This window comes from Formica exsecta, unplaced genomic scaffold (assembly GCF_003651465.1).
Source record: "Formica exsecta isolate Colony F162 unplaced genomic scaffold, ASM365146v1 scaffold20, whole genome shotgun sequence".
Taxonomy (NCBI): Eukaryota; Metazoa; Arthropoda; class Insecta; order Hymenoptera; family Formicidae; genus Formica; species Formica exsecta.
The window spans coordinates 207,271-221,099 of record NW_021849298.1 but is presented as its reverse complement, the minus strand read 5'-3'; the positions used below and the strand labels follow the sequence as shown (position 1 = coordinate 221,099).

The 13,829-nt window shown below is 36.2% G+C and overlaps 1 protein-coding gene and 1 long non-coding RNA gene across 3 annotated transcripts in view; one reads left to right on the top strand and one right to left on the bottom strand.

Annotated features, from left to right (window-relative positions):
- The window catches only part of LOC115234584, an 80,495-nt gene extending 67,896 nt beyond the window's left edge, over nucleotides 1-12,599 (bottom strand). For both annotated transcript variants that reach the window (XR_003883936.1, XR_003883935.1), the window contains exon 1: nucleotides 12,186-12,599. This is a non-coding gene — a long non-coding RNA (uncharacterized LOC115234584). The remainder of the gene's footprint in view (nucleotides 1-12,185) is intronic.
- The window catches only part of LOC115234583 (irregular chiasm C-roughest protein), a 335,002-nt gene that overhangs the window by 127,025 nt on the left and 194,148 nt on the right, over nucleotides 1-13,829 (top strand).

Genomic DNA, 13,829 nt, shown 5'->3' with positions numbered 1-13,829 from the left:
AAAAGGTATTATAGAGGAGACTGCGGGATAAAATGCCAACCATCAATCATTTTTCCTGTTATTCGATAAATTCGCTCAGATATGTTAGGATACGAGAAGAGACGAAGCAAGAGCGAAAAAGAGAGAGAGAGAGAGAGAGAGAGAAGGAACGAGAACAGAGAGAAACCCGTTGTTTTTCCTTTATCTTTTATCCCGACAATAAATCTCGACGGACACCTTGACATGCTGGCAGATTTAGCAGAAAAAATTTGTGACACTTAACAAGGGAAGGTTGCTTTGCACGTTTCGCTTTCTTATATGAGCTAACCGCGCCACTTATCGCCGAAGAACCGCAATGTAGGAGATGCACTTGAGGAAATGTACGAACGACCTGGCTATTGCTCTCACGCATTTCTCCGTGTTATACCTCCGAGAATAGACCGCTTTTACTCGATAGCATCTAGATGCAGATGAAATGCAGATATTCCGCAAGGAGAGGCGCATGTTTCTTTTTTTCTTACCCCTCGGGTGTGCTTATCGGAGTTTGAGCTAATAGAGTTATGAAAATGCGACACAATGCAACTTGATAGCGATATCATTTCTCGGATCTGATCAAATGCAAATAAAGAAAGTATAGCTTATATTTTTTGTTTGTAAATTTTAACGCAATAAATTATCTGACCGATATTTCACATACATTTAATGTTATATTATTAAGAGAAATATTTATACAAATTTTGATTACCATTCTAGGAGTTCTTAAGCGCTAAAAGCGTGAAAAGCTTTTCGCGTTTCTGACTAACCAACAATGCGTCAAGTGAAACGTGCGCAAAAAGCGGCAGAGGTGGAAGGTTTCGCGAGTCAATGAAAGTTCAAAGAGCGAGAATGTACTTCTGTCAGCTCCTTGTTCGCCTCTCCTACCCTTTTCACCGTCTCTTTTAGAATAGCATCGCTTGTATGCCATCTTATGTATATTTCGTTAAGTACCATCGATTTGCGTCGAAGATTATTTTTGAGTACAGAGGCTTCTTGCAAATTGTGAGAACGTTTCTAAGCATAATTTTTGAAACGACAATTATTTTTACTGCATTCACAAAGCGGAATTTTCGTTCATATTAAACTGTACGGACTATGCAACGAAATCATTGCGTTATTATAATTATAATAATTAACATATAGAGATAAAGTATGTTTGCATTCATTGCATTCGTTTGCATTGTGATTTTATTTACTTATTGTTAAATGTTTATTTTCTAACAATTTTTTTTTTTTTCGGTGTGGATGAAGAAAAATTGCAAGCGCAATTCCGGTTTTTCATTCGTCTGTCTTCACATATTTCTTTCTCATTCTTTATATTTTTCATTCATACTTGTTTTCCGCCACTTATCGGAGATAGAAGTATGCAAATGTCTGTGAACTACTCGTATTCCTCGATTATTACTATTCGCTCGATACCTTCTCCCTCGCGAACTAAGGTACTAGAAACTACACAAGTTGTAATTACATCAAAAGATGTAACTCTCTCTCTTTCTTTCTTTTGCTCGCTCGATATATTCCACATAGTTCGAAGCTCGCATTTGTGAGAATAGCCATCGGCGTTTGCCGAATAATTTAGAATGCGACCCTAATGCGCATCATGCAAGCGCAGAACATTATGTTTGTGTGATGTAATATGTAACGAAACGAGGTACTCCACTTTATAATATCCTTGAAAGATATACACGTTTACACAATAGTATCTATTTCTATCAATGCGACCTCATTTTTGTATGTTGAGTGTGTTAGATATTCTAGAAGTCTTCTTATTGTTACTTATTTCTGATCATTCTTTTTTTGGAGAGTTATTTTGATTTTTAAACATTAAATATCTTGATTATATATATATTAAACTTTAAACAGAATATAATATAATTTTAAATTAACTAAAAAATAAATAAATAAATTCATATTATATCTATTTGTAGCTATAAATTCATCGAAATATGACAATTTTCAAAATGGCTTATCTCTCATATAATTTATACTTTGATATCGAAAACAATAATTTTTATTTTTAGTTCAGAGAAACTGCACGATATCTAGGATATTGCATAATTGATTAAATAGCCGATTGCGGTCGTTATATTCTATACATGCTGATTGAAAATTTGATTACTATGCCCTCGAGTACTCATACTTAGACTGAATATATTGAATATCTGTTACATTGAAGTGCACGGCGACGATTTTTCGGTAGCGGAAAAGCTTGGAAATTTTCGCTCTTCTCCCGTACAACGGCCACGTATTGCGGACGATGCGCTCATTCGCACATTTATTCGCTCGTTTCAGTCGCACAGCAGGACCGATAGCAGCAATTGCATCGTAAAAAGTTTGGCGAATCGTAGATTAACGGCACGAGAAACGATCGACCGATTTTGATGGCTGAAACTTTACGACGCATCGTCGAGATTTCCCCCATTCCTTCCACGCGCGCATATCCGATAATTTACGAGGTCGATTTTACAGGTTGTGATTGTTGACATTGAACGTATTTTCAACCCGCGTCCCACTTACAACGTGTGACGCGCTTTTCAAGTTCCGCATGTATCAGAAAATCTAGGGCGGCTCCGGCGCACCGTGACCGTCCTATTCGATTTCACTTTCGTCCACCTTTTTCCGACTGCAGCTGTCGCTTCGGGAAATTGCGAACTCTCGGAGAGAATACACTGTTCCTTGATTGAAGTCTATTTTAAGAGATCCTATGATTAAATCGCTCGCTGTTTAAATGGAATAACATTAGAAGATTGAAAAATGTCCTCTGCAGATGTTATACAAAAACCATTTTATTCAGTAGAAACTTTGAATTCAATAGAAATGTTTTAATGGATGGTTGACTTTTACACAATGACTTTTGCTAAAAATAAATTTAGGGGTAAAAATATATGAAATTTTAATAATATATTTTTAAATAATTATATATAAAATACGTAAAGTTATCAAATATACATTTTATCTTAGCAAAAACTCAAAAAAGTCATTTTGGAAATTCTTGTTTTATTCATTTTATATAATCTTAAATATTGATAAAAATATAGATTATCATTCCCTTGCCATACATATGTGTGTGTGTAAGAGAAAGAAAGCGTGTGGCATTGATATATATTTTTTTTTATGCAAACTGCTGCGATGTTGACTTTGAATTAAGTAAAATCAAGATTTTTCGCGTTTCTCACGTTCCTCCTTGCTCACTTTAGAATCCTTCGATTCTTTTGAGAGCCGATTTTAGTTTCGTCTCGCAAAAGTTACGAAGATCCGATTAAGGATAGCGGTAGCTACATGGAGGTACTTGAACGGCATCGAAAGTAGTTACGGCCCGCTCGAGTCAGACTTGACCTATTGTACCGGCACAAAGAGATCTATGTCGATGGATTAAATGATTAAGACCCCGGCTTAAATGTCCAGACGTAATCGGGTCTTGCTCAGCTGGTAGTCGGCAGTTTCCCTTTCTTAAGAGCCTCTAAGATCTGATCGTCAGAGTGCTGTGGCGCAATAAAGACCACATAAAAGTAGTAATTTTTATCGCGGAATATATATTTCGTATTTCTCATGCTTAAATCTTTCAGATAAATTATTTGAAAGAAATTGACTTATCCCCTGTAGATTTATACTAGAAATTTCAATAAAAAATCGTGCACCTAATTTGCAATCTTATTAATTTTCACGGTAATTCGAAATCAATAACCGACGAAAAATTTAAGGGATAAAATTCTGGGCATGTTTATGTCATCTGCGAAAACACAGAAACGACGGTAAGTCAAAGATTTTGGCGAAACGACACGTGTTCAACGGGCGAAACTAACGAGTTGGTACGACGAAAACCCTATCTTCCTTCTTGCAGTCCCACCTTGACCGTTCCGGCGAAATTACTTCGACGTTGTTCCGGTGCACGAGAAAGATTGATCCACGCGACAAGCGATCTATGTGGTCCACCGAGAAGTACGTGAAACGAATACGACAGCGCCGCAGAGTTTCTGCTTTGTTGCCACCCATCTCCTCTTTCTCGGCTTTCTTCGGAGTTATAAAGTTCACGTAGCGTCCTGAAAGCGAACGGTAGCACACAGAAGATATCGGAAGCGAGTTACGCTGCCTCACTCGATCCTTGCTACGGAGCGATACCCCTTTGTGTCGCATAGGTGATTCCTCTCCGGATCAATGCAGCCGCCGAGTCAGAGTTCTTTCCGGCGTGATGTAGAAACGCGTTCGCAGTAATCATAAATTTCAGATTGCACCGAGACACTCCATATATATATATGCATCGCGTATAAATGTCGTTCATATATTGATTATATGGTTTACAAGTGTGTTTTGTTATATATATTGATCCGATATGATAGTTGTTAAAGTTCAATTAATTAACAATGACATTTTCGAAAGTACTAATAGATATTTAATAGATTGTGATCGATTCTGAACGATGTGATGCGACTGTAATCATTGAGCATGACATCTGCATACGATTGTATGATACATGATGTCCCGAACGCTGTTGGATGCAGTTGGGTTTCTAAAGACCGATGGGATTTCGTGATTCCCGGCCATCGCGTGACAAACTAGTCTCGTAATCGCGTCCCCGCAAAGACTAAGACATATACTCCCAAGAAAGAACGACTACTTAGCTTGGTCGCTTTAGGTGGTCTGGGTATTTGAAATTAATGAGCAGTTATATCTCATAGTCGTTTTCTAACATTATCAGCGTATTTTTCAACAACAATTTCAAATTACTCATATTTATATCCCTTTACGAGATATAAATGACTGTTTACTAATCTTTTTAATAAACGCAAGACTTTTAAAATTAATTTTTGAACGTTACTAAAAGCTTTCGCCACATATTTCATATGTAAATTACGCTATTGCTATTACATAAGTTATATCGAATAATTAAAAAAAATATGCTATAATATATTTAAATATAATATATTTTAAATGTGTATATAATGTTAATGTTCATCAACTTAAGCAATATACAGCGTTCTTACAATTACAAATACCATCTGTAATCTTTTTAAATTTATTGTTCATTTATAGCTGTGTGTGTTCAATGCAATCTTAAGTATTTTATACTCAAACACAACTCGCAAGCTCGATTATTCGTTCGCTATCAATTGTTTTTCTCGACATGTTTGTTTAACGATATTTGCTCGTCCACTTTCTTTCTCGTGTTTCGATCCGTGAGAATTGCTTTCTCCCCTACCGAAGCGTCGCGTCGAGGATAAAGCGAATCTCTTACGATGTGAATCTTTTCTTAGGGCGACTGATATCGTCAGCGGGTTAGATGCTAAAATATTCATCGCCTCGACAAATGTGAGCCTGAGAGCTCTACGTATTCCGTCATGTGGAGTGTAACTGTGTCAGGGGCATTACCTCGCGATCTTGTCCGTTTGAATGAATATCTCGCCACGCAACGCACCGACTTTTCCGAATATTCGTCATGATATCCGCATTATTAAGAGTTTGTCGCATCCGATACCCTTGGAAGGACACATATCAGCGCCAAATGGCAGCGCGCGCAATTTGTTTGCATTACTTTGACGTGCCCCGGATAAGCACCGTTGTTTTGCGCGCGAACAAAATAACGAAATGTATTTCTTCGTTCGCACATTACGCATAAACATGTTTCCGCTCTTTTGATCTCGTTTTATGTTATTATCGCGAAAATGAGAGTTCTCAGAATTATGTATCGCGCTTTAAAACACACTGTGTATACGTCTTGAAAATGGATAATACAAATATTAATACCTATAATAATTCAATGATTGATATGAAAATTTTTTGAAATTTATACTTTCGTAAAAATATACAGGCGATATCTTGATTAATAAATTTTAGACATATGTGTTACATGTACATTAAAATATTACACACGAGAAATTCAGATTATATAAATATTTGATCTTGTTATTTGTCGTTGCTTTTTCATTTTTTACGAAAAACTTATAAAATATTGCTCCACCAAGTTGACCGTTCTAGTTATTAACAATGTAAATTGCTGGAATAGCGTCATCATTTATCGTCCAGATGACAGGCGCGATTGGCGGATTATAGATTGAGTTTTTAAGAATCTAAATATACTCGCGTATGCGCATTTATTTCGACGCGATAGAATTAAAACATTCATCATTGAAAATTTGTTTTATAAAAATTTGCACGCTCCTCGACGATGGTACAGACAATTTTATTTGAAGTCAAAAAGGATCTGCAAACATTCTTTACCTCGAAAAATCTATCTGCAGTGAAGATATTTGTTCTTCCATTTACTGCAATAAACATTCGAGCATTATTTATAACGGAGGTTCTCTCTACGTTTGATGAAAGTCGATTCGAGGATCGTGCAAAATAAATGCTTGTCCGGAGGAAATTCTATGGCGCAAGGTTTTCTAAGGCGGAATATTCCGATGAGTACCTCGACGATCTCTCTTTTTCCTTCCATATAATAGGCGGCTCGCATAGGAGATAGCGGAATATCGTATGAGGCATCTCAGTATGCGAGCCTGTGTCTACGGCATCTTGTCGATATGTAGATATTCCTCGTCGATTTTTCCTACGGATTTTCCTACGAACCCGCAAAATTCGCGTGAATTTAAATTCGATGCGGCCACGTCGTCGCTCGCCAAGACTCGTTTCCGACGCTCGTGACCTCTCGTTAATATTAAACAGATTTTCGCTCGACCACGACAGGAGTCATTTGCTTGTGTGATATATCGATAAGCGACGGGAAAAATTTAACCAATGATGAAAAATGGAAGGACGATTGCATGAAGGCGATTCAAATACTTATATCGCATTATTCGAAGGAATATTGGAAATTCTTTTAATCATGTCTGCAAAAGTGTAAATAATTTCGCAGACACTGAAAAATAAGAATTTTCTTTCAAACTATGTGTGACACAATTCAAATTATATAGACTTGTAACGCCGAGAAATTTTTGCAAGCTTTATTATGACGGACAGAATTATATATATATATACTCCGAGAGCACGATAGTTTGCGATTGTAGTTTAATTTGATTGTAGTTTAGTTTGATCGATCCTCTTGTCTTATAATAATATTCGCGACGGTGCAATAATATTCGATGCTTACGATAGCTGTCTGTACACTCTCTCGTTCGCGCGAGAACAGATAATTACATGTATGATGAGCCATTCTATCACGCTGGTGCCGTCACATTTTGTGATATATACGTTGGCCGTGTGCGTAACTTATTAGCTACAATTAATGGCAGCGGCTCGTGTTAACGTGCAAGACAATATCGCAGCTGCGAAGACTTCGAAATAATACGATTTCAAACTTTCGAAAGGAAATGTTCTAACGAAATTATTTGCGCTTTGTGCGCACTTATATGCGCGCAATAATGCATCCGCTGTAGAGAATATCGAAGAGAAAGAGAGAGAGGGGGGAAATTACTCGTCAGAATTTACTTTACTTGTTATCGTATCATATTTTTTAAATATTTTTTCCATTTTTTTAGTATACTATTTTTACGGATGTTTTTATGGAATTTTAAAAAAAAAATATTTTTATGGAATTTCTTTTTGGAATTTTGAAAAAATCCAAATTGATTGGAATAAATAACTTTTATATATTATTATTTCCCATTTGTTATGCATCTATTAAAAATAATTAAATAAAAAATGAAAACAAATCAATATATTTATTATGTCATAAGTAATAGTTATATTTTTAATGCAAGTATTATTTTTGAAAATTGAACTAAGCGTTAGCAATTCTTTAATTGCACTTATATGTACTCGTACTCTTTATATTGTGTAAACGAAATGCGCGTGCGAGTGTGCTCGCAAACGCAAATGTTATTTCTGCGTGACACGTAGGCGAAAGACACTAGGAATCGTGGCCATGGGCCAAAAATAATTTCCGTATGTTGTTCCACATGACGCGATTCTCTTTGAGAATCACGTCAGCCGACGCTCGCCGTTAGAAGGGAAACTGTAGAGGCTGCAAAATATTTTTCGGCACCCGACATCATGCTTTTTTTCGACCGAACAGAGTGTGAACTCGCGTATACAAACTTTTCTACATCCGGAGTGGCAGAGGATATGCCGTCGCTTCTTCCATCGGAGTTTCCGTTCTCTCATCGAAACTGCCACTTTCTTTTATAGCAACCCTCGCCCTCTCCATCCCCGGTTCACCCTGTCGTCCTCTACGGGGCTTTTCCGACAAAGAGCGCCACGGGGGCGATATATGCCACAAGAGTAAAGCATGAAGAAAAAAGAATGACGTGGATAAAAGGTTCGAGGTTCGACAGACAGAAACAAACAGTCGTAAACAGGGGTCAAAAGAGGTTGAAAGGACATGAGAGGGGCAGCTTGTGAAGCGCATAAGGACTTATAGACGGATATATTCGTCATATAACGCGTGTATGTATAAGGTGTCTCGAGCTTACTTTATCTTCTTTCACAAATTCGAGATTGTATAATTTTTTATCAAAAATTTAATTCTTGACGTCACATTTTTCTATGATGATTTTTTAACAATGTCTTGCTAGTTTAGCTTCTAAAATTTAGAATCTGTTCAAATAAACTCCATTTGAAGTTGAAAGAAAATAAATAATATAATATATAATCGTTTTTTTTTTTAATTTAATTAAATTCAAATGCTTTCATCTTTCGTCAATAATATATATATGTATAGAAGTGGATGGTATCTCTTTACAAGTTTGATTTTTACTATTTATAGTTTAAGATATGTTTCACGTTTGAGACACTTTATGCAGAGAGATGAATTCACGATAGCTCGATGTCAGTGGCTTGTTGTGAGGGATCGAAGAATGGTCACGTCGGTTACAAAGGTAGAGAGAGAATACATGTGAAACGGGGAGAGGAAAGAGACGCACAGAAGGGAAAAGGTCGACGCTCGTGGAATACATATTTTATAGGGTAATCACCGTCGACCCTTATATATCTACAGTTTGCTTGGTTATCTCCCCGCTCGTTTTAGCGCTCTTCGTGCATCTTTATTTATCCTTCGTTCTCGTGAGATTCCTAGCGTGAAGTGACTGACCTTCATCAAGCGGGTCGGAAAGATTTGCGCCTCTGCTAATAAACGGTGGCGTCTTGCTCAACTTTATTCAAGTTACGCTTCGGTAAATCATCTGTATTATTCCTCGTACGTGATAAACTTGTATCCTAAATGATTGCAACATTCTTCGTATCGATTAATGGGATAAAATAATTTATTATTATTGAGACGCCACATTTTTTATAATTAATCTGCAATGAGTTTATATTTAATCTCATATATGAAATTTTGTATAATAATGCTGTATAAAGTTCCATAAGAGAATGCTTCTAAAATATATCCAAAATCTTAAAAAAAGGAGAAAAGCTTCTTATACACACTCATTTTTTAAATTATTGTTGAATGAATATATTCTTTAAGTACTTTAAGCATCTCGATGCCATAGAGTAGCCTTCATAAGCTGTAATGTACATTTACAAGCAAAATAGCGTGAAAATATTTTAGCATAACTCACAAAAGCTATTTAAAAACGCTAGGATTTATATTTGACGTCATAGAATGATCAAACTTTTTAATAGGATATTTTTGTTTTAATGTTCTTTTTTTCGTTCTAATATTACAAGCTCAGTATCTGTTAGCAAAATATTAAAACAATTACATAATATATACCGTTAAACATACATTTGGAAACAGATAATCGTATCTGCTGAATAACGTGAAATCTAGAGAGAGAATAAAAAGAGATATAATATTGAAACTAAAGTGTGATAACAAAAAACGCAATGGCATTGATAAAAGCGACGATGGAATATTTGCGAGCCGTGTCACAATTCGCAGCCGCGATATTTCGAACGTATAAGAGTTTTTAGCAATACTCTATTGAATTCACGTAGCGCACTTTATACGAATATGTTTGATTTCCTGCCCTTGCCGCGTCGAAAACTTCGCTCGGGAACATTTGAATGGGCCGTAAACGAGAACGATTCCACGCTGCGCTGTGTGAAACACGGAAAAAAGCTGGCACTGCCTATCGAATTGACAGAGTATGGCGAGAGAGGCAAAAGATTAAACGCGAAAGGAAAAGGATAAAAAAAAAAAAAGAATTTGCAATCATTGCCTGCTGGTCATTCTGTGGCAAGGACTTTTTGATATTTGACAAGCAGGTATGGTTAATAGCATTGTAACGTACAAATATGTAAAAAAATAAGAAAATTATTTTTTCTAACGAAAAAATTATTCACATATATCGAGTTTTTTAAAATTTTTTATAATAAAAAGATCGTAGGATAAAGGCTATATAATATGATAGGAATTTCTACATCCCGATCTAGAACTGGTTAAAAATGGTCGATCTTTGAAATAAGAATAGAAAATGAGATGTACGAAAATGATATAAAAAATGTGGAAGTAATATAGAAAAGTGAAGAGAAAGAGCATATATATATACGCAAACTGAAGCAGGTTTCGCCCGCGGGTCAGTCTACTTCGTCGAATCTGCATTCCCCGAGGCTCTAAGAATATTGCACCTCTCTTTACCGATGTGCAATCGCTTTGTGCGAAAGCGTTTCTTTGTTCCCATCTTTTTTCTCACACACACGCTTATTTACATATATATACGGCTTCCTTCTCTTAGATTTTTCGCAAAAAGTCGAAAGGAGATATGAAATTATGCAACCGTATCAATTTCGAGAGCTTGTCGAAGAATTTCGAGAAAGTATATTTTTTATCCGATCTATGGCTAATATTACAAAAATAATATGAATGAGAAGAATTATAGGGCTCGCTATCACAAAAAGAATCGTTACGTTTGATGTTGCTTTATTAAGTAAAATTAATATTTTTATGTTTCTTATCTCATTCATATTATTTAATCACATTTTGTTTTTAAAGACGATAATAATTATAATAATTATCAAGAGGCGATCATTTATACATTATATCTTTAAAAAGGCTTTGTTCATTGCTTATTTTAATAAGTTTATTGACGAAACTTTTACTTAGTAAACACAAGTTGATTAGAACTGTATTTAATCTGGAATACGGTTCGCGATGGCTGAAACGCGCACAGATGCAACAATGAACGAGACGCACGTCTTCGACATGCACGGTGAAATTAATTCGGCACCTCTCTCTAAGTACTTAGACAGTAGAATTAACGAAGCTTGCACGGATCAGCCAACCCAGACACAATTAACTCAGTAATTGTTTTCCGTAAACAATCTTGGAATTAACTGCCTCGTTCTCTTCAGCGTATTTTCATTATTAGTTCAATTTGACACGATTTTTTCGTTTAATTCAAATTATCGATGTACAAAATATTTAGTGTAGAAACGTTATTTTCGATTGTATTATTTTTTCGTTTTGTAGCAAATATAAATAAGAAAAAGGCAATTTTTGTCAAAGAATTTATCAATTAAAAATAATTAAATACATTAATTTAAATGATTAAGCATGATGAGGGAAGAAAATATTTTTTTACTGTTATTACTGTCAGCAAAAATTGCGCAAACGTGATAAAACGACGGTAATGACGTATATCCGATTTGGTAGCTAGATACGGTTAAATGACCGAGAATATGAAGCACATCAGTAAAAAGTGGCGGTGAAGCTGTAGTTTCGTTGGCAAGCTAGAACGGACTGCTAAAAAGTTCGGTGTAATTTCCGCTAAAGTAACTGCGCAAAATTCGTACATCATACTGTCTCTGGCGCATATAGGAATTTTATGTTCGATTTACTACATATATCTCGCACGTTATAAGAGATGGCACGGCTGTGTGAATATGGACGTTTTTATGTAAATTACCGTGACTGTAATGGAAAGTCGCAGCTCTCCCTGTACATTGTGAAGATTTACGATCGATAAATCGTTGCGTGGACGGAAATAAAAATCGCGATTATTAAGATACGACAGTTCGTAAAGCATTGAGTAAACGAGCAACAGTTTTACAGCGATATGCTTTTTCCATATTTTTCCATAATATACGCGACGTCGTAAAGCTGTTTACATCTTTCTTGAATTGTAAATATAAGGACTATAGAAGTAAAATTGATGATTTAGACACGAGGCGAACATCTTATCCAAAATGCGAGATATCATTTTCAGTTTTTTAAATCTCATGCTTTAGATTGTCTCGAATAGATTTCGTTACATTTATTTAGAACAAAAAAAATTACGGAATAATTTACTTACCAATTATTACGCGTCTGCAGCATGCAAATTTGCCATTTTATCGATGCCAATTCGCTTCCAAAATCCACTAGGAAGATGCACACTCACACGAATAAATCGCCAAACTATACTCGATTATAATCACGCGCGCGATATACGATTTAATATTACATTTTCGAAGCTAATATTTACTTTTGTATACACATTTGCCTATTTATTTTTGACCCGAAAAGAACGCGGAAAATTGCGTCGATGATTATTGGATTATCGCGAAAAAAACTGCTAGCAATTTTTCACTTTCGATATATTTAATATTCGCGATACGATGTATATTGTATCTACTTCGTCGATCGCGATGAGAGTAATTATTATTTCATATTAGCGTAAGAAAAATATTACGCGAATAACCGACATTTCATTCACGTCCACACTCGCTCGATTTCGACGACGGAATGAATGAATGAATGAAAGAATGCGATAACGCGCGGTTGTTTATAGTATTAACTCGACGCGAAGATAAAATCCACTAGGAAGATGCACACTCACACGAATAAATCGCCAAACTATACTCGATTATAATCACGCGCGCGATATACGATTTAATATTACATTTTCGAAGCTAATATTTACTTTTGTATACACATTTGCCTATTTATTTTTGACCCGAAAAGAACGCGGAAAATTGCGTCGATGATTATTGGATTATCGCGAAAAAAACTGCTAGCAATTTTTCACTTTCGATATATTTAATATTCGCGATACGATGTATATTGTATCTACTTCGTCGATCGCGATGAGAGTAATTATTATTTCATATTAGCGTAAGAAAAATATTACGCGAATAACCGACATTTCATTCACCTCCACACTCGCTCGATTTCGACGACGGAATGAATGAATGAAAGAATGCGATAACGCGCGGTTGTTTATAGTATTAACTCGACGCGAAGATCGGAATGTAAACATGTTTACGTTAAGGATACGCATACCACAGAGACTTGAATGGTAGGGGAAGGTGGTGGGGCGGACGCGAGCTCGCGCCTCGCGACTCTCGCGTCGTCATGTCAATACAATCGCGTCTGTCATATTATATTCCAAGCATTCCAACGCGCGCTCCCGAGAACACCGCTTGCTATAGAAAACTAATTGCGCATATATACGTATAATCAAATCCGAATGCACGGCAATATAATTTTGGTGTTATCTAGTAACTATTTTTCGATGGACGAACGATTTGGGCATTAACCGCGCGATCATCGTGAACGTATCGCCGTGTCAAGGTGCCAACTAGTCGCGATAAAACGCAGTTGGCGGGCTTGTGAGTGACTCGCATCCCGCGCTTTCGCATCTCGAATCCATACTCTTCGTGCTCTCTAGTCGCACACAACAACGCTACTTTGCCGCGAATGTACGAGAGACGGGAGTGTAAAATTTATCGTTAAAATAGAATATCGGGCACTTGCTTCGTGATCGCGAAACTGTTAATTTAATAGAAATCTTATTCGATTGCGATCAGTCGTGGCTCAGGCAGGATGCGAAAATATTTGTCGGGCGGTAAACAGCGACGCGATAGTTAATCTAACCAAACCTTTCGCTTTTACGAAAAAACGGTAACTTAATATCATACATATAAATGTCGTCGGGAGTGCCGACTAAAAGTGTCGA